Source organism: Antechinus flavipes, chromosome 6, assembly GCF_016432865.1.
Source record: "Antechinus flavipes isolate AdamAnt ecotype Samford, QLD, Australia chromosome 6, AdamAnt_v2, whole genome shotgun sequence".
NCBI classification, from domain to species: domain Eukaryota; kingdom Metazoa; phylum Chordata; class Mammalia; order Dasyuromorphia; family Dasyuridae; genus Antechinus; species Antechinus flavipes.
Window position 1 is genome coordinate 1,684,657 of NC_067403.1, and position 20,145 is coordinate 1,704,801.

General features: G+C 42.9%; 1 protein-coding gene across 1 annotated transcript in view; it reads left to right on the forward strand.

Annotated features, from left to right (window-relative positions):
* Positions 1-20,145, forward strand: part of EVC2 (EvC ciliary complex subunit 2) — a 163,671-nt gene that overhangs the window by 115,348 nt on the left and 28,178 nt on the right. The window lies entirely within an intron of this gene.

Consider the following 20,145-nt stretch of genomic DNA (forward strand, 5'->3'; position numbering starts at 1 on the left):
CTCCTGGGCTGGGAAGATTTCATTTTCCTGAACTGAAATCTAGTCTCAGATAATTACTAGCTTTATGAGCCTGAGTAAGTCATTTGAGACTGGGTAAATCAATTTACCCTGTTTGCCTCAGCTTCTTCATCTGTAAAATGAACTGGAGAAGGAAATAGCAAACTGCTCTAGTATCTTTGCCAAAAAAAACCTCAAATACGGTCATGAAGAGTCAAGTATGATTGAAAGACTACAACCCATTTGGACCTTAATCCCACTCAGAATAATCATTGATCATTTGAGTGTGGCAAAACCATTTTCTGTGTTCTATTGAATTTTTATTTATTTTATTAAATATTCCCATTACATTTTGAGCTGATTTATGCCTCTGGCTAATCCATTCATTTTACAGATGAGAAAATTGAGATCAATACAGAAGTTACTTCATAGCTAGTTAAGTGTCAGAACCAGGACTCAAACCAAAATCTTCTGGCTTTTTTTTCTGTACCCTTTCTATTTGTGTTTTTCCTACCAAAAAAAAAGAACTTTAAATTTATTAGCATTACCTTAGCAAACTGAATCATATTCAAAATACCATTTTTAAAAACTGTTTCTTTTATGGTGACAAAGGCATGGGAAGAAGTGGCCATTTCAATTAGAGAATGGCAGAGGAAATGGAATGGAATATTGTTATGCAACAATAAATGATGATATGGAGAATTCAGACACATTAACCAGAGACATTTAAGACTGCCTACTGTTTCCCAAGCACTGGGCAGGATGCTAGGCCTGTCCTTGAAAAAAGAGTTCCTGCTCTCATGCAATTGACATTCCACTGAAAGCATAAAACATGTTCATAAATAAGTAAATATTAGCTCCATGTAAAACAAGATCTGCAGTAATGGTTTGGAGCTGGATGGCAAGGAATACTGAAATAGCAGAAACTCAGAGTCTGAAGGAGGCTAATGCAACCAAGAGCTCCAGGGAAAGCATTCCATTCTTGACAGAAAGCTTTTCTAGAAGTGTGGAGGCAGGAGATGGATCTTATGTATAAGAAAGAGCAAATGATCAGGTCAGCTGGAACACTGAGTGTGTGAAGTCAAGTAACCTCTTATCAGTCCTGAGAATTGGGCTGAACCAGATCATGAAATGCTAAAGGAAGAACACAGGAATTTTTATTTTATCCTAAGGTATTTAGGGGCTACTGAAACTTATCTAACAGAACAGTGACAGACATGGTGAGTGCAATACTCTAGAAATATCACTCAGAAAGTTTCTGTGGAGGATAGATTAGGAAGGGAATAAATTGGATGCAGAAAGATGAATGAGGAGGTTATTGCAGTAGAAGAGGTAAGAAGTGATGAATGCCTTGAATAGAGTAGATGTGGTACCAATAGTCAGAAGGGGATGCAAGGGGGAGAGAGTGGTATTGACAAATGATGGCAACTCATTTGAATGATGATAAATAAGAAGACAGAGTTGGGGAGAAGAGAGTTGCTTTTAGTTAATAAACAGGTGTGATTGGAAAAATGATAATATGTTAATGGAAAGAAGGAAATTTTTAAAATGGAGAGGATTTGGGAGAAAGATGACTTTTGTTTTGGACATCTAGGTAGAAGGGTCCAGAAGGTATTAGATGATACCCATCTGAAAATTACAAGTGATAAGACATGATAGTTTAATTTAGGGTTACTGATGATATGTATGAAGTGATGCAAAGTGAAATAAATAGAATCATAGAATAGAAACCAAAGAATCATAGCATGATAAATGAGATGATCGAGATAAAAAAACTGAGTAATATAAAAATCAACATTAATTTCAGATAAAAGTATAACACTATTGAGAATGATGACGATAATTATACTTCCAGTTATATCATACTTTAATGTTTACAAAACATTTTTTAAAAATATTATGTTTTAGCTTTGTAACTACCTGGAAGTTTCTATTAGATTACATATTATATTCTGTTGTTATATGTAATAATGTTTTCTTATAAGATCATAATAGGTAGTATTATTAACTCCATTTTGTAGATGAAGTAACTGAACCAAGGAGAGGTTAAATGTCTTCCTCAGAGTCACACAGGTGATTAGTATCCAGAGCTAGACTTTAACTCAGATCTTGCCAACTCTGCATTCAGCCTCCAGTATTCTCTCCTCTCAGCTGTAAGAGAGCAGAACGCAATGTATTTTTTTAGACAAGATCATTGTATTGGATGATTTTACCAATCAGATTTTCTTTGTTAAAAAGATGAGTTCAAGTTTCATGGAAGGAGTGGGAAATGGCAGATAGAAGGTAGGACAGCATCACAAGAAATCACATATACATGTGTGTATGTGTGTGTATTTTCATAACAAAAAACCCTTTTTAAATGAAAATCTAATATGACCAATCATGCATACTTCCTCTCTTCTATGCATAATAGAGAAGTCATGAAAGCAGCCAAGTAGAAAGTAGTATGCCATGAAAGCTTGCTTGGCAATGACCTTTATGATAGGCCATCTTTGAGGGAGTACCCTTTCACACTGATAAATGCCAGTGGAGTAAAACTTCCTAATTTAATAACTTTCATGTTCTTTTAACATTGATCAAATTTTTTAGTGTCTGTGCATTGTTCACTTAGATTTTTAATTTTTAATATGGTTGTATAAAATTAAATCCCAAAGCTCTCTTACTGCATGCGAAAAAATTCAACTCTTAATCTCCAGCAGAGATTGGAGGGCCATGATATTATATAATGCAAGCAAAGAAACAGTGCTCTCATCTATGCTCAAGAAGAATTGGAAGCATGGTTCTTGGGGAGGAGCCAGGGTGGTAAAATATGTGGTGGAATCTATTCAAAAAATATTCATAAGCCACCTACTGTGGCCAGGATCTTGAGATAGACAATAGAACACTCCCTGCTCCCAAGGACTCTGCAATCCAGAGAAAGAAAAGACACAAATCAGAAGGATTTTGGCAAAACAGAGAGAGAAAAATACCAGAAAAAAGAGGCAAAGATGAAACTATGATGAGAAGTTTGAAAAAAGTGAACTGGCTTTCACCTAATGGCTTCAAACAGGAACGTGCAGTAAGCATGCAAACTTTGCACATGACTTGAAGAAAAAGAGTTTAATAGATGGACACGTGAGGAACCAGTGAAAGTCCATTCTTGGCAAATGAAGCAGTACAGATGCCTTAAGCACAGGAGAGTCTTAACGATTCTTTTTAATCGAATAAGCAAAGGCTGAGGGATGAGGGAAGAAAGGATAAGATCAGGAAAAAAAGAATAATCCAATATGATTATTACTCAAAGGAGATGAGCCAGAAAGATGAGAGGAAGCTAGATGTGTATGTCCTTAAATGCCAGAATCAGAGGGTTCAATCTTATTTGAAATACAATAGTAAGCCACTGAAGACATCCTTGCTGAGGTGCAGAGTATTGCATCAAGGCAGATTGCTGGGTCAGTGATGAGAGAGAATTAGGGAGGCACAGTCTATACTATGGAGTAATAGTACTACAGTAATCATAAATTGGTTACATATACCTAGCCTATATTAGGCTAATCAGTGGAGTAATAGTGCTATAGTAATGGTAAATTAGCTATATACATCTGGCCTATATTAGCCTATGGTAGAATAATAGTACTATAGTAATGGCAAGTTGGTTTTATATACATATATATATATGTTTATTTATATATATACATACACCTATATACACATATATATATAAATAAAACCTGTATTAGCCTAAACTGTGGAGTAATAGTACTACAGTAATGGTAAATTGAATACACACACACACACACACACACACCACATACATCTAGACTATATTAGCCTATACAGTGGAGTAATAGTAAATTGGTTTTACATACATACATATATATAATCTGACCTATATTAGCCTATACTGTGGAGTAATAGTACTACAGTAATGGGAAATTGGATACACACACACACACACACACACACACACACACACACACACATCTGGCCTATATTAGTCTATATGATAGAGTAATAGTATTATAGTAATGGTAAATTGGTTTTATATATATAAACCTATATTAGCCTATAAATAGTACTACAGCAATGGTAAATTGGATACACACACACACACACACACACACACACACACACACACCCCACTCATCTGGACTATATTAGCCTATACTGTGGAGTAATAGTACTATAGTAATAGTAAATAGGTTTCTCACACACACACACACACACACACACACATATATATGGTCTATATTAGTCTATATGGTGGAGTAATAGTACTACAGTAATTGTAAATTGGCTGTATGCATCTGACCTATATTAGCCTATATGGTGGAGTAATAGTACTACAGTAATGATCAATTGGTTATATATATCTGGCCTAAACAGTGGAGTAATATAAATACCACTGGTTTGGAAGCAGCAGTCAGGAAGACTCAACTTCTAGCTTTGAAGGTACCACTGACTTGCTTGGTCATTTTGTTTTGTGTCCCAAGTTCTTTGCTTTTCTCTGAAAAATGGGTATAATAACATCAGATCATTCTCATCATCAGTGAAATTTAAATGGCAGCATTTACGAATTCAAGATGATGGTGTTATGATTAGTTTTGTGATCAGTGTCTGTATATTTGTAATAATTCAGAATTCCATAGACATGAACATTTCTGTCACTGGTGCAAATCAGTATCTCCATGTGCTTTCTTTAATAGCTAGAAGGTTACTTGAATTTCTGTGGCAAAATAATTCATGACCTAGTGTCTAACTTTCCTATAATGAATCTAGGCAAATCCTTGAAGAACAGACAAGCCATTCATCAAAAGGCCCAAATTTGAATGATTTCCAAATAATTAGGACCTGTGTCCCAATAGAGCAAGAGCCCAAGGTCACTTCCATGCTATAATAAGAGCAAGACCTTAGCACAAGACACATTATTACTTAACATATCAAAACAAAATCTAAAAATGGTTCACGAAATATATCTTAAGCAACTACTATGTGTGATGCTGAGGGAACACAAAGTAAAAATAAAATACCTCCTATCCTCAAGCATGCCCTAGAGTGCTAACAAATACACAGATAAGTAAAGGTGGGATCGTTTGAGTGGTAAAGAGCACAAAAGCTTTCAGCTGAGCTTTGAAAGAATGGAGAGGTTCACAGAGGTGGAACTGAAGAGGGAGTATTTATCCAACATGGTACTTGGCTTGTAAATGGGGGCAAGGAGGGGAGGGAATGTCACATTTGAAGGACAGCTAACAGCACAGCTGACCAGTTGGTGAGGCAGCAAAGCTGATCCAGTTGTAGAGTGCTGGATCTGGAGTTGGAGAGACCCAATATCTGAGGGGTGCTTCAGCTCCTTCCTAGCTGGCTGGGCCAAGGTGAAGCACTTTGCCTGTTCCAGCTTCATCAGCTTTACTATGGGACAATAGTAGCACTTCCTGACAAAGAGCGAAGTGCAGATGTAGGAATGTAGACTGTAGAAATGGACTGATGCTGGAAACAGTGCTATGTTCTTGACATTTTCTGTCCTTAGTCATTCGTTTCTTGTTGAACTTTATTTTGAGAATATAATCTCTCCTCTTCTTAGATGATGAAGTCTTTCTTTCTCTTCCATCCAAGCCTGGCTCACAAGGGACATTCTCGATCCCTTATCTAGTTTTTCCCAGAACACTCTGTCCAGATCTCTTCTTGGATCCTATTACCCTTCATCTACTATTATATTTCTCTGTGTATATGTTGTATCATCTGACATAATATTGTGTAGGCCTTATAGGTAGGGAATGTGTGGGTGTACAGTTTTTTTTTTATATCCCTGGAATTTATGATGCCTTGTATGTGGCAGGAACTTGTTCAATTTAATAATCCAACAAGCATTTATTATGTTTTCTCACTTACCTATTATTTTGGGTGGCAGTTCAATGGTTTCACAATTGGCTATAGCAGAAATCACTCATTTAACCATTCGGCCATCCATTATTCATTACCCACTTCTAGATTTCATAATCTGCCATGTGTGGGTCTCATTAAAAACGGCTTCATCTAAAAGTTCAACTGCATATAGAGAGATTTGCAGTTTTTTTGACACCAATTTCCCTGGCGTAAAATTCATGTAGAGGTTATTGTTCCTGGCACTTTAGGAATTATTTATTTTACACATAAGAATCACATCCTGGCTTTTTGGATGGGTAAAGAATACAATAGTCTAACAAATTTTTTTCTAGTTCATATTTTTTACTTTTATGTAGCTTTTAATATTTGAGGAGCCATTTATCCCCTCTGTTCCCCTCTCAAATACCCTCCCCATTTTGACTTCTTTGGTCCATTTCTTAATTCCTTGACCAGTATCATAATGCCTTTAGATGGCTACGCCCAAGAACTATATCTGAGGTCTGTCTTCTCTTTTCTCTATACTCTCTCCTTTTTAGTAATCTCACCACCTCTCATTGACCCAATGATGATTTCTATGCAGATGACCCTAAAGTCTACAGATGTAGTTTTTAATTTCTCTCTTAAAATCTATGGGACTGGCACTACTTATGATAAAGTCTAACTACTGAGGCAATAACTTATTATTGAGGGAAAATTCTACAAGAAAAACAAGAGTCTAGCAGAAAATAGAGTTAAATCAATATTTCAAACCATATACTACAATAAGCTTCAGATTGGTATATAGCTGGAATATAAAAATGGCACATAACAAGTGAATTAGAGAAATAGGGAAGGAAGCATTTCTTATAACTTTGTATTGGGGGAAAATGATTGGGCCAAATTTTTTAAAGTGGACAGTTTTCTTTATATAAAATTGAAATTTTCATGTTAAAGCAAAATTGGTACACTGATGATAGGGCTTTGAATTGGTCTAACCAATGAGGAGTTCAATATGAAACTATAACCCAAATACTACTAAGCTGTGCAAATCCTTTGCTCCAGAAATTACTAAAATAATGGGAGCAAAGATGCTGAGGAGATCAAAATGAACTAATGCTAAGTGAAGGATGCAGAACTACATATTGAAAAAACAACTTTAAAAAGCAAAGTAACTCAGGGTTCCATTTTGTCTCCAGGAGGCAGATGAAGAGGCCATGCTGTCCACTTCTTAAAAGAGAGGGAATTTCTCAAATGTGCAGAAAGAGACATATACTTTTGGATGTGGAGACACATTTATTTTGTTTGACTATATTTATTTTAAAAGATCTCATTTGGAGGGAGAAAAGGAGAGTGATTGAGGATGGGAGACTGATGATTATACCAAGAAAAAAAAAAGAAAAGAAAATCAATGGGTTATTTTAAAATATCTAAAATAAATCAGATGCAAGTTCAGAAAGAGCACACAGAAAAGTTATATTATGTTAACTTTTGAAATACTCAAAAAAAAAAAAAGCTCTAAGAAGTCCCACAAATTTATAGTTTCATATGCAGTCTTCCTTTTCTATTGCTTTCCCTCCCCTCATAGGAAAGTTTGTTGATTCATTAAATTCATATTATTTAACTGTAGAGAGTCAGAACTCTGGAGAAGTATACTTGAAAGAAGTATACTTCAAACAAGGTGTGTTAACTCAGAGGAGTTGAAGAGAAACAATGGTTATCTAGTTTACATACACTTAGTACCTAGCATGGTAATATAATAATTCTCTAGTTTACACATATTCAGTATACTATAATGATGCAATTTTAATAGGGTATATAAGAACTGAGGACAGGAAGTCAACAGTCTGCCTTCATCTTTTTAGGCAGAGCTGCTGTTGAAGGCCTGCCTGTATTCACAACCGTTCCCATTCAATGGAAAACTAGTATACCAGGGTGGGTGGAACAATGGCACTTAACAAATGAAAAAAAGTGCTTGTGGCTAGAACTTTATTAAAGGCCATTAAGTGAGCAGTACAATTATCTGGAATAAGATCTGACAAGATATACACATTTTATAGCAATGCACAAATTAATGTATGCTGTGAAACCATCCCAGAGTGGCAAATTTTATTGGCCATGGCTCTAAATTTTACATACATATGATAACTTGACTATTACATAATGGGCAATGCATTTTTGAAGAAAAGGCTTCTACATTTCTTCTTAAAGGACCAACAATCTTTACAGATGCATCCAAATGTAACATTTGTGCTTTATAGTCTCGAGACTTAAGTATAAAGAGAGTAGTCAGGACTCCTTTTCAGTCCACTCAGTAAAATTAATTGTAAGCAATCATTCTAGCTCTTACTTATTATCCAGGAGATATAAATATAATATCTGATTCAGCTTATTTAGCAGATATGGTACAAAAAATTGCCATAGCCCAAATAAAATTTGTAGTTTCCAATATATAGCAGCTCTTTAAGGAACTTCAAGAGCAAGTGAGAAAGCATCCAGTTAAGATTTATATCTTGCATGTCCACTCTTACAGAGGAATTCCAGGTCCTATTTTTGATGGTAATTCAAAGGCAGATAGCCTTCTAACCATGTTGGCCAATATTTCTTTATTGCAGGAGGCCCAAGAATCTCATTCTAAATATCATCAGGCTGCTCGAGGTTTAAGTTTGCAATTTGGGACAACAAAAGAGGAAGCTAGGAGCATAGTAAAAACCTGTACAGCTTGCCTTCCTTTCCATACTCCTACGTTCCCTGTAGGGAAGAACGCTCAAGATTTGAGACCCAATGAAATTTGGCGAATGGATGTGACCCATTTTAAATTTTTTGGTCGCCTGTCTTTTATCCATATTGTGGTAGACACTTTTTCAGGATTCACTTATGCAATACCAGCAGCAAAAGAGACAGCCAGAGTGGTCACTGAATTCCTTATCCAAGCATTTGCAATTATGGGTGTGCCACAAACAATAAAAACAGATAATGGACCTGCATATACTTCTAAACATTTTGCACACTTTTGTGCACAGTATCAAATATTATACACCACTGGCATACCCTTCAATCCTCAAGGACAGGCAATAGTAGAGAGGAGAAAAAGAGACATTAAGAAACTCCTCAAAAAACAAAAGAAAAGGGGAGCCAGAGGTAACTCTAGAGAACTTCTAAATTTAGCTCTTTATACAATTAACTTCTTGATTTTTGACAAAGATGCACTGGCTCCAGCAGAAAGGTTTTATAACCCAGCAGAAGGGCAGTGTCCAGTGTGAGCAGCTTCACTATCTTTAGATAATCACCAGGTGATGTGGAGAGACCCAGAAAGTGGTGAATGAAAGGGAGCAGATAGGTTAACTGGGGGAGAGGGTTTGCTTATATCCCTACAGGTGGAGATGGAATCAGATGGATGCCAACAAGCCATATTCATCTTGTCCATCGGAGAGAAATGGCAAAGAAACCTTGAAACATTGGGTAGTTCCATAGTTGACTGTGCCCACCACTGAAAGAGCATGGCAGTTATGGCAATCGACCCATGAACATCAAAAATTGTTGATGAGTGTTACAATTTAAGATGGAAAAAATTTATAGAGCACATCTACAAGATTATTTTTTATGGTCAAAGGGTTCCTATATAAGCTTAAGACAGTGAAGTAATTGATATAGTAATTGACCCTATGATTGTATTATTAAAATGTCATGCAAATTAATTAATCAACCCCAAGAAAAAACTAGAAAGATAATCTCTTGCATTGACTGGAGAGTATTCAAAAAAGGAAAAGCAGTGTCTCATATCTTCCTGGTTTCTTAGAATCACAGAAAAAAAAAAAAGAAAGTTTTAGAAACATAGAATGAGAAAAGAGCTTAAAGGTAACTAGTTTAACTTGGGGAAGCTATGTGATACAATAGATAGACACTAAACCTAAAGTCAGAAAGACTCATTTTCATGAGTTCAAATCTAATCTCAGACATATACTAACTGTGTGATGCTGGGCAAGTCATTTCATCTTGTTTCTCTGTTTCCTCATCTGTAAAATGAACTGGGGAAAAAATAGAAAATTACTCCAATGTTTTTTGCCAAGAAAATCTAAAACGAGTTCATAAAGAGTTGAAAGCAATTGAAAAATAGCTGAACAAAAAAGTTCAACTCTAGATCCATCAAAGAAATCCTCTCACCATTTTCCCTCATACATATTGAGTTTTCCAGGTTCTGGTGACAGAATTCTAGTGTTCAGAAAATCTGTCTTTCTATCTCTATTCCAGAGGACAGAGAACTTAACTGACAATTAGGAGGCTTAAATTTACAAGGTGTCTCTGGAGATATTCCCTCTATTCTCTTTTTTCATTGTTATTAACCTCATCTGCATCACAAGATTGCAGACTTGACACAAGAAAGGACTTCAGAGATCATCTTCTATTACAAAGATGGAAAGTAAAATGATTCACCCAGCAATCACTCCTCTCCCCATAAAGCCGGTACACGAATCTGAATTTTCCGACTCCAAATACAGCAAACACTCTTGAGTACATTCTGCCCTCTCTCGCCTTTGGCAGCATTTCACTGGAATATCAACAGGGTCATTAAATATTAAGCTCTGTGACTTCCAAGCTTGGAGGTTGCTGAACAAGACTTAACTGAGCCCTAGCTCCTGGATGCTCCCCAATGATTGGCAGTACAGAAAGCTTGGTTGAAGCTCAGCTCTCCCACTTAGGTCTGTACAACTCAGCACAAGTCACTTTATCCTTGTCCTACCCTAATCCTTTCAAACATGCACTCTACAGCTAGGTCCTGAGTAAGGGAAAATAATCAGCATGTTACTCATTTTTGCATCTGCTTGCATATTTGACCTAATTATATCTTCAAATGTGAATTTGAAGATGGGTGATTTCCTTGGGCCATATCTACTCTTGAGGGGTATGGTCAGGAGAGTGCTTTGCTTTCTTTCCTTCATTTGCTAAGATTCATTGAGTTCTCACTATAAGCCAGGTACTTTGCTAGACTAGACTATAGGGTATGAAGATAAAAAAGATAGTCTTGCCTTCAAGGAATTTACATTCTATTGAGGGGAAGGGACAGGATAAATACAGGTGAGTTAATACCAGATATTTTGGAAGATGGGGGATTAGTAACTGAAAGGTCAGGATTGGAATAGGAGATCAAACTTAAGTTGAGCAAGGCTAAATTTTAAGAAACAGGTGAATGTAGAGTCCATTTAGGGTTGGGTACAGTGCATAGAAAAACACAGAGGCGAGAAGTAGAATGTCATATATGGGTAACCAGTTACAAATAAAAAAAAAAATACTGGGGAATTTGGTATTTTAGGAGGCAAGCAATAATTAGTTCTTGAATGAAATGCTTAATTTTTTTTTTATCTGTGATCTTGCATTTCACAAACTCATTTGAGTTTGTGGGGATGGTCATAAGGATGGGTGTCAAGATCCTGAAAATGAGAAAGATACTGATCCTTGAGGAAAAAGTAGATGAACATGAGTATTGTCAGTGTGGGGAAAGCATGTTCTTCCCACAGAAGAAAAAAAAAAAAACTTCAAAGGTAAAAGATATAGAGTCATGATCCTCAGGCCAAATTTTATTCCACGAGGTACAGGTAACCCCAAAATAATTTCATTTCTATCTTGGGGGAGAATCTCTATCATGGTAGAGACTAACCCTCAGAAAACTGTATTTTTCCACCGGGACAAACCTGACCTTTAACACTTTACACACCTCCACATTCTCATTGGATCCCCTGGGTGATGGCGTACTCTAAACGAGCCTAAAATGGGCACTGAGGAGCTGAAGCTTCAGCTGCCACCAACCTAAGCAGGCTTCCTTAGTACATTTTTTTATGTATTTCTTTGCATTTCGGCCCGGTTAACCAAGCTTTGATATCCCTACTAAGTCTGGCAGACATGTTTGCAGGTGAGAGTTCTCCCGGGGTTCTCAAAGAATCTAGACTGGAAAATTTTCTCATCTAGAGTCTGAGACAAGAATACATCCTTATGCTGTGATTTGAGCGACTAAATCAAGGAGAATAAGTGACCAGAATTTCCTTTCTGTCTAGAGTAACAGGAGAATTATTAAGAATATGTGGGTGTGGGGAAGGGTCTTTACTTCAAAGAAGGATTATAAACCATACTCTGGTTCCTCCTGAGCTCCTAGGCTGCCAAAGATCTGGGACTCTTGCACCCTTAGGGACCAGGAAAGTGGATTCCAGAGGAGTTGAGGCAGCTAACAACCTTTCCCAGTTGAATTGTTGGCTAGAAAACTACAGCTTGATCTAGTATCCAGTCCGGAAAGTATTGAGCTGAGTGATGAGACCTTGTAAGATGAGGGAGTTAAACTCAGTGACCTTGGAAGTCCCTTACAATTTGAAAGCTGCTCTCCTGTGATCCTGTGAAGACCTACAATTCTGACTATTCCAAGCAATTCTAATAAAAGTATTTTGGTTTTTGTCTTTTGGGAGGTTGGGAGAGGGAGGTAGATGGGGTTTTCATCTTTCCCAATCCTACTCTGATCACCAAAGAATCAGGAAACCACAAGGTATGATGGATATGGTGGTACTAGAGTCAGGAAGGCCTGAGTTCAAATTTGACCCCAGACTTATTGGCTATTTGATGTCCAAGTAATTAACCTCTGCTACCTCAGATTCTTTAGTTGTGAAATGGGGATCATAATCACTCCCTACTTACTAGGGTGGTTGTGAGGATAAAATGAGATGTAATATGTATAGTGCTCAGCCTGGTACCTGTTACAGAGCTTGTGCTACATATCTGCTAGTTCTGGTTGTGATCCATTTCCCAGCAGAGCCAGAACATCTCTCCTTAGGTACCTAGTAGTGCTGCCCCCCCCCAACTCCTGGGTCCCACAACGAAGAGGTTCAGCTTTTCTCGATTCCCAGTCAGGGAAATAAATGAAGAGGTCAGGGTTGTCCCCTAATGATGAGGTTTGATGCAGGGAAGAGAGGTGGGGGAACCCCTGTGGAAGGCACAGAGGGTCTTAGTAAAAAAATTTACGAACCCAAAAAGCTAGACTGGCAAAGATAAGTTTATTATTGGCATCAGGAAGTCAGCCTTTGCTAGAAAGACTGAATTCCTTGGTGGCAGGTCCCAACAGAGGAATATAAAGTTTGAAGCGGAGAAATCCTGTAGCAGAGAAAGTGAATAAGGTCTTGTTAGGGAAATGAGAGAGAGAGAAAGAGGGAGTAATGTTGAAAGAGAATATCATTTTAGCAGGCAGGGAGTTGCAGCTATGCCAAGGGGAAAGAGAGGTTCCTTGGCATGGATGCTAGGTCCTGGCAAGTTGCCTCTGTTTATCACTGAAGCCTTGGCTAGAAGCTGGGGGCAGTTCTTGGTGGGAACTGGAATCACAATAGAAAATCTTGAAATTGAATGAGTCTCAGGGCTAATCTCCAACTCATTAGGATTAGGAGTCAACCAGTCCCAGATAACAGAATGAAAATCACTTCATCTTGATTCCCTGGAGTGGGTCTCAAGGGAGAGCTTAGCATCCCCCTACCACCCCCCAAGGTGTGTGTGAGAGTGAGTGAGTGAGTGTGTGTTAGTTTTGGGGCTTCCTTAGTCAACCCCATCAATGTGACATGAGTATGAATGCCATTAGCTGTAGCCCAGTGGAGCTCAGAACTCTTGCGTGTAAGAGCTCCAGCCTTCCTAACAGAAGGGGTTAAGTGTGTCTATCACTACCACCTACAACCTGCCTTAACAGAGTTTTATGGGATGCATGATGTGTCTTGTGCTAGAATTCCTTTCATCAAAACAGATCTTGGACCTTTATTTCTTAAGTTGTTTAAAAAAAAAATATCTGGTGGCCAACCTTCTGGTGCCCAGTAAGGTCCTACTTTTAAGGCAGCAGGCACATCATTCATCCTCAGATCCTTATTGAAACTCTTTCCTTTGTCCTAGGACATAGCAGACTTCAAATTGCATTGTCAAAGCAAAGTAGCTCCTAGACACCATCACTTCTGCCTGATCCCCCTGAAATAAAGCAATCCGCATCTCTCTTGTGTTCGCTTCTCTGCCCAATGGGCAGAGATCATTTGTTTTCTCTTTGCATGGGGGGGGGGGACCGCTAGTGCAGCATCTTACCTGCAGGCAGTTACTGCATGCTAATCACAGCTTAAGTTTTACTGAATAGAGACCTCGGTATCTTTTCTCCACCATAATGGATAAGAGGGCCCATATGGCAGATGCTAATCCTTTAAGGCCTTAAAGAACCATGTCATCTTCAGCAAGAGGGAACAAGAAAGAAGCAGGAGGAGAACCTTCAAATCTCTCCTCTGCTCCCTTCCTCCCCAAGTCTTCCCACTGTCTCTGTACTATGCGGTAGCCCAACCTGAAGGGGGGAGTGGGCGATGAGAAGCCTGGGACAGGGTGGTAGGAGAAAGGAAAGAGAGAGAGGGGTTTGCCTACCCAGGGGTCTTTTGGGAAAAGCCACAATAGGTGCCACTATTTGAGCAGCATTTTACCCATCTTTCCGTGTTGGTGGTTGGAGGGATTCTTTTTCCTCTTAGAGACAAAAAAAAAAAAAAAATCAAGCCCCATGTGTCTCGCGTGTATTATTCTTTGTCCTGTGATCAAAGGTCACCACTGTGAAGGGAAAGGAATGCCTACAGGGAGCAGAATGATATGCGAACTAGAGAGAACTTGCCCGAAAATCCACTGAAAGGAGGAGATTTAACTGTACATCATTTTGCAAATCAATTGGTATTCATTTACATAGTTTGAATATATAATGAACCTTGTCAATAACACAGACAAATGCAAATGTCCCTCTGGTCTTTTGGGACTCTTTAAACCAAGCTGGAGAAATCTGACTGTAGATAAACATCCCAAGAACGAAAGCCAATAAATTGTGTTTGGAGGGGAGGGAATATGAATTTGGGGGCTCTCTCCTTGCTGTGCCCACTATATTGCAATATGGACCAAGATCTCAGGGGTTCTGTTGAACCTATACATGTATGGGACCTGATATAGCTTCTAGGGAAAGCTAGAGGTGATTTGGGGGTGCCCAGACTTGTATTACAAAATACTTTTCACATAAAGGAAGTCCGATCTAAATAACTGGAAGAATATCAAGTGTTAGTGGATAGGCTGAGCTTACATCATAAGAAGGACAACTACTGAAATTCATCTACCTATCAAGTGTCATAGCAATCAAATTGGGACTTGTCTTACAAGATGATTGTAGTCGGAAATCTAGCTTGGGAATCTGCCTCTGACCAGCCTTAGGTCATTTCTGGTTTCAGGAACTCCCACAGATCGAACTCTGGAGACAGTAGTGAAGGAGATTCCCCACCCCCACCCCCACCCCCAGAGTCATTGCTGCCGGGCAGTCTTGCACCTGATAATCTGGTCAATGAGAACCAAATGGGGAGAGACCACTCTTTCCTAGCTCTGAGCCAGGGAATTAGCCTCGCTGCCAAGGCAAGCTGGCCACATCTCTCTCCCCGCTTCTGTGTCTCTGCTGAATTCCCCTATGTTCAGGTCCCTTTTGGACTGGCGTTACTATTGCCATAAAGCTTGGCCCCTTGACTAGGTCCATAGGTTCAAGGCTGCAACTTTTTGAAATACCCTATTTGTATCCTTCAATTATTTATCAATTGGGAAAAGGTTTGTATTCTTAAAAATTGGAGTTACTTCTCTCCATAATTTAGAGGCCTTTACCAGAGCCCTTGCATGTAAAAATATTTTCCCAGTTTTCTGCTTCCCTTCTAATGTTGGCAGCCTTGGTTTTGATTTTACAGAAACTTTTTAATCGAAATTAGTCACTAGTATTACTTGAGCCATCAATTCCTTTCTTCTCCTCAGATCTGGGGGGTTCACTGTTCTCCGAATTTGTTACAGGAACATCCTTTATATTGAAATCATGAACCCGTTTCAACCTACCTTGTTACAGGGAACGTAGGTGTTGGCCAGGGCCTCCTTTCTGCCGTGTTATTTTCCAATTCCCCCAGAGATTTTTGGCGAAAGAGCGAGTCCTTATCTCAGAAGCTGGAGTCTTAGAGTTTATCAAACATTAGATGACTATAGTGGCCATGTGGACCTAAGCTGTTCCAGCGCCACTTCTTAGCTGGTCCTAAATGGCTTTGATGCTTTATAATATAGCTTCAGGTCTTACACAGCGAGGACATTGGCATTCTTGCCCTTTAGCCCCTTGAAATTCTTCAACTTTCCTCCTTCCACATGGGTTTTGTTGTTTTCCAGCTCTAGGAAATGATTTCTTGGCCATTTGATTGCCATTAACTAAATAGATTAATTTCAGTAGTTGGCGTTTTTGATAGCTCAGCCTACCCACTAACACTTGGATTCTTCCGATCGTTTACATCTGACTTCCTTTATGTGAAAAGTATTTTGTAATTGTGCTTATATAGGGAATTATCTTGGGAGGGGGAAGAGGAGAAGATAGATGGGGTGAGATAGGTGGGGAGGAAGATAGGGGGGTGGAGGGGAGAAGATAGGGGGTAGAGACAGGTGGGGAGGAAGATAGATGGGGTGGAAGATGGGGGAGGGAGATAAGTGGGGTGGAGATGGGGGGAGGGAGATAAGTGGGGTGGGAGATAGATGGGGAGGGAGATAGATGGGGTGGAGGGGAGAAAGGGGGTGGAAGATAGGTGGGGAGGGAGATAGGTGGGGAGGGAGATAGGTGGGGTGGAAGATAGGGGGGGAGGGAGATAGTGGGGAGGAAGATAGGGGGGTGGAGGGGAGGAAGATAGGGAGGTAGAGACAGGTGGGGAGGGAGATAGGTGGGGTGGAAGATAGGGGGGGAGGGAGATAGGTGGGGAGGAAGATAGGGGGGTAGAGACAGGTGGGGAGGAAGATAGATGGGGTGGAAGATGGGGGAGGGAGATAAGTGGGGTGGGAGATAGATGGGGAGGAGATAGATGGGGTGGAGGGGGGAAAGATAGGGGGGTGGAAAATAGGTGGGGAGGGAGATAGATGGGGTGGAGGGGAGAAAGATAGGGGGGTGGAGATAGGTGGGGAGGGAGATAGTGGGGTGGAGGGGAGAAAGATAGGGGGTGGAAGATAGGTGGGGAGGGAGATAGGTGGGGTGGAAGATAGGGGGGGTGGGAGATGGGGGGTGGGAGATGGGGGGAGGGAGATAGGGGGGGAGGGAGATGGGAGGAGGGAGATAGATGGGGTGGAGGGGAGGGAATGGGAGGGAGGGAGATAGATGGGGTGGAGGGGAGGGAGATGGGAGGGAGGGAGATGGGGGGGTGGAGGGGAGGAGATGGAGGGAGGGAGATAGATGGGGGGGAGGGGAGGGAGATGGGAGGGAGGGAGATAGATGGGGTGGAGGGGAGGGAGATAGATGGGGTGAGGGGAGGGAGATAGGTGGGGAGGGAGGTGGGGTGGGGAGGGAGTGGGGTGGGGAGGAGGTGGGGTGGGGAGGAGGTGGGGTGGGGAGGGAGGTGGGGTGGGGAGGAGGTGGGGTGGGGAGGGAGGTGGGGTGGGGAGGGAGGTGGGGAGGGAGGTGGGGAGGGAGGTGGGGAGGGAGGTGGGGAGGGAGGTGGGGAGGGGAGGGAGGTGGGGAGGGAGGTGGGGAGGGAGGAGGGGTGGGGAGGGAGGAGGGGTGGGGAGGGGAGGGAGGTGGGGAGGGAGGTGGGGAGGGGAGGGAGGTGGGGAGGGAGGTGGGGAGGGGAGGAGGTGGGGAGGGGAGGGAGGTGGGGAGGGAGGTGGGGAGGGAGGGGTGGGGGTAGACATCTTGCTTCTCTGCTACTCCTCCCCTCCTCCCTCCCTCCCTCCCCTCTCCTTCCCCCTCTCCCTCCTCCCTCCCCCTCTCCACCCCTCCTCCCTCCCCTCCTCCCCTCTCCCACCCCTCCTCCCTCCCCTCCTCCCTCCCCTCCTCCCTCCCCCTCTCCCACCCCTCCTCCCTCCCCCTCTCCCACCCCTCCTCCCTCCCCTCCTCCCTCCCCTCCTCCCTCCCCCTCTCCCACCCCTCCTCCCTCCCCCTCTCCCACCCCTCCTCCCTCCCCCCTCTCTCCCACCCCTCCTCCTCTCCCTCTCCCACCCCTCCTCCCTCCCCCTCTCCCACCCCTCCTCCCTCCCCCTCTCCCACCCCTCCTCCCTCCCCTCCACCCCAGCTATGTCCCTCCCCCTCTCCCACCCCTCCTCCCTCCCCTCCACCCCAGCTATGTCCCTCCCCCTCTCCCACCCCTCCTCCCTCCCCTCCACCCCAGCTATGTCCCTCCCCCTCTCCCACCCCTCCTCCCTCCCCTCCACCCCAGCTATGTCCCTCCCCCTCTCCCCCCCTCCTCCCTCCCCTCCACCCCAGCTATGTCCCTCCCCCTCTCCCACCCCTCCTCCCTCCCCTCCACCCCAGCTATGTCCCTCCCCAGCTATCTCCCTCCCTCCCATCTCCCTCCCCTCCACCTCACCCCAGCTATGTCCCTCCCCAGCTATCTCCCTCCCACCCATCTCCCTCCCCTCCACCCCAGCTATGTCCCTCCCCAGCTATCTCCCTCCACCCCAGCTATGTCCCTCCCCAGCTATCTCCCTCCCTCCCATCTCCCTCCCCTCCACCCCAGCTATGTCCTCCCTCCCATCTCCCTCCCCTCCACCCCAGCTATGTCCCTCCCCAGCTATCTCCCTCCCTCCCATCTCCCTCCCCTCCACCCCAGCTATGTCCCTCCCCAGCTATCTCCCTCCCTCCCATCTCCCTCCCCTCCACCCCAGCTATGTCCCTCCCTCCCATCTCCCTCCCCTCCACCCCACCTATCTCCCTCCCCACCTATCTCCTCCCTCCCATCTCCCTCCCCTCCACCCCACCTATCCCTCCCTCCCATCTCCCTCCCCTCCACCCCACCTATCTCCTCCCCACCTATCTCCCTCCCTCCCATCTCCCTCCCCTCCACCCCACCTATCTCCCTCCCCACCTATCTCCCTCCCTCCCATCTCCCTCCCCTCCACCCCACCTATCTCCCTCCCCACCTATCTCCCTCCCCTCCACCCCACCTATCTCCTCCCCTCCACCACCTATCTCCCTCCCCTCCACCCCACCTATCTCCCTCCCCACCTATCTCCCTCCCCTCCACCCCACCTATCTCCCTCCCCACCTATCTCCCTCCCCTCCACCCCACCTATCTCCCTCCCCACCTATCTCCCTCCCCTCCACCCCAGCTATCTCCCTCCCCAGCTATCTCCCTCCTCTCCACCCCAGCTATCTCCCTCCCCTCCACCCCAGCTATCTCCCTCCCCACCTATCTCCCTCCCCTCCACCCCACCTATCTCCCTCCCCACCTATCTCCCTCCCTCCCATCTCCCTCCCCTCCACCCCACCTATCTCCCTCCCTCCCATCTCCTCCCCTCCACCCCACCTATCTCCCTCCCCAGCTATCTCCCTCCCCTCCACCCCAGCTATCTCCCTCCCCAGCTATCTCCCACCCCAGCTATCTCCCTCCCCTCCACCCCAGCTATCTCCCTCCCCAGCTATCTCCCTCCCCATCTATCTCCCACTCCACTTATCTCCCTCCCCACCATCTTCCACCCCATCTATCTTCCTCCCCACCTGTCTCTACCCCCCTATCTTCCTCCCCTCCACCCCCCTATCTCCTCCCCACCTATCTCCACCCCATCTATCTTCTCCTCTTCCCCCCTCCCAAGATAATTCCCTATATAAGCACAATTACAAAATACTTTTCACATAAAGGAAGTCAGATGTAAACGATCGGAAGAATCCAAGTGTTAGTGGGTAGGCTGAGCTATCAAAAACGCCAACTACTGAAATTAATCTATTTAGTTAATGGCAATCAAATGGCCAAGAAATCATTTCCTAGAGCTGGAAAACAACAAAACCCATGTGGAAGGAGGAAAGTTGAAGAATTTCAAGGGGCTAAAGGGCAAGAATGCCAATGTCCTCGCTGTGTAAGACCTGAAGCTATATTATAAAGCATCAAAGCCATTTAGGACCAGCTAAGAAGTGGCGCTGGAACAGCTTAGGTCCACATGGCCACTATAGTCATCTAATGTTTGATAAACTCTAAGACTCCAGCTTCTGAGATAAGGACTTGCTCTTTCACCAAAAATCTCTGGGGGAATTGGAAAATAACACGGCAGAAAGGAGGCCCTGGCCAACACCTACGTTCCCCGTAACAAGGTAGGTTGAAACAGGTTCATGATTTCAATATAAAGGATGTTCCTGTAACAAATTCGGAGAAGAGTGAACCCCCCAGATCTGAGGAAAAGGAAGGAATTGATGGCTCATGTAATACTAGTGGCTAATTTTGATTAAAAAGTTTCTGTAAAATCAAAACCAAGGCTGCCAACATTAGAAGGGAAGCAGAAAACTGGGAAAATATTTTTACATGC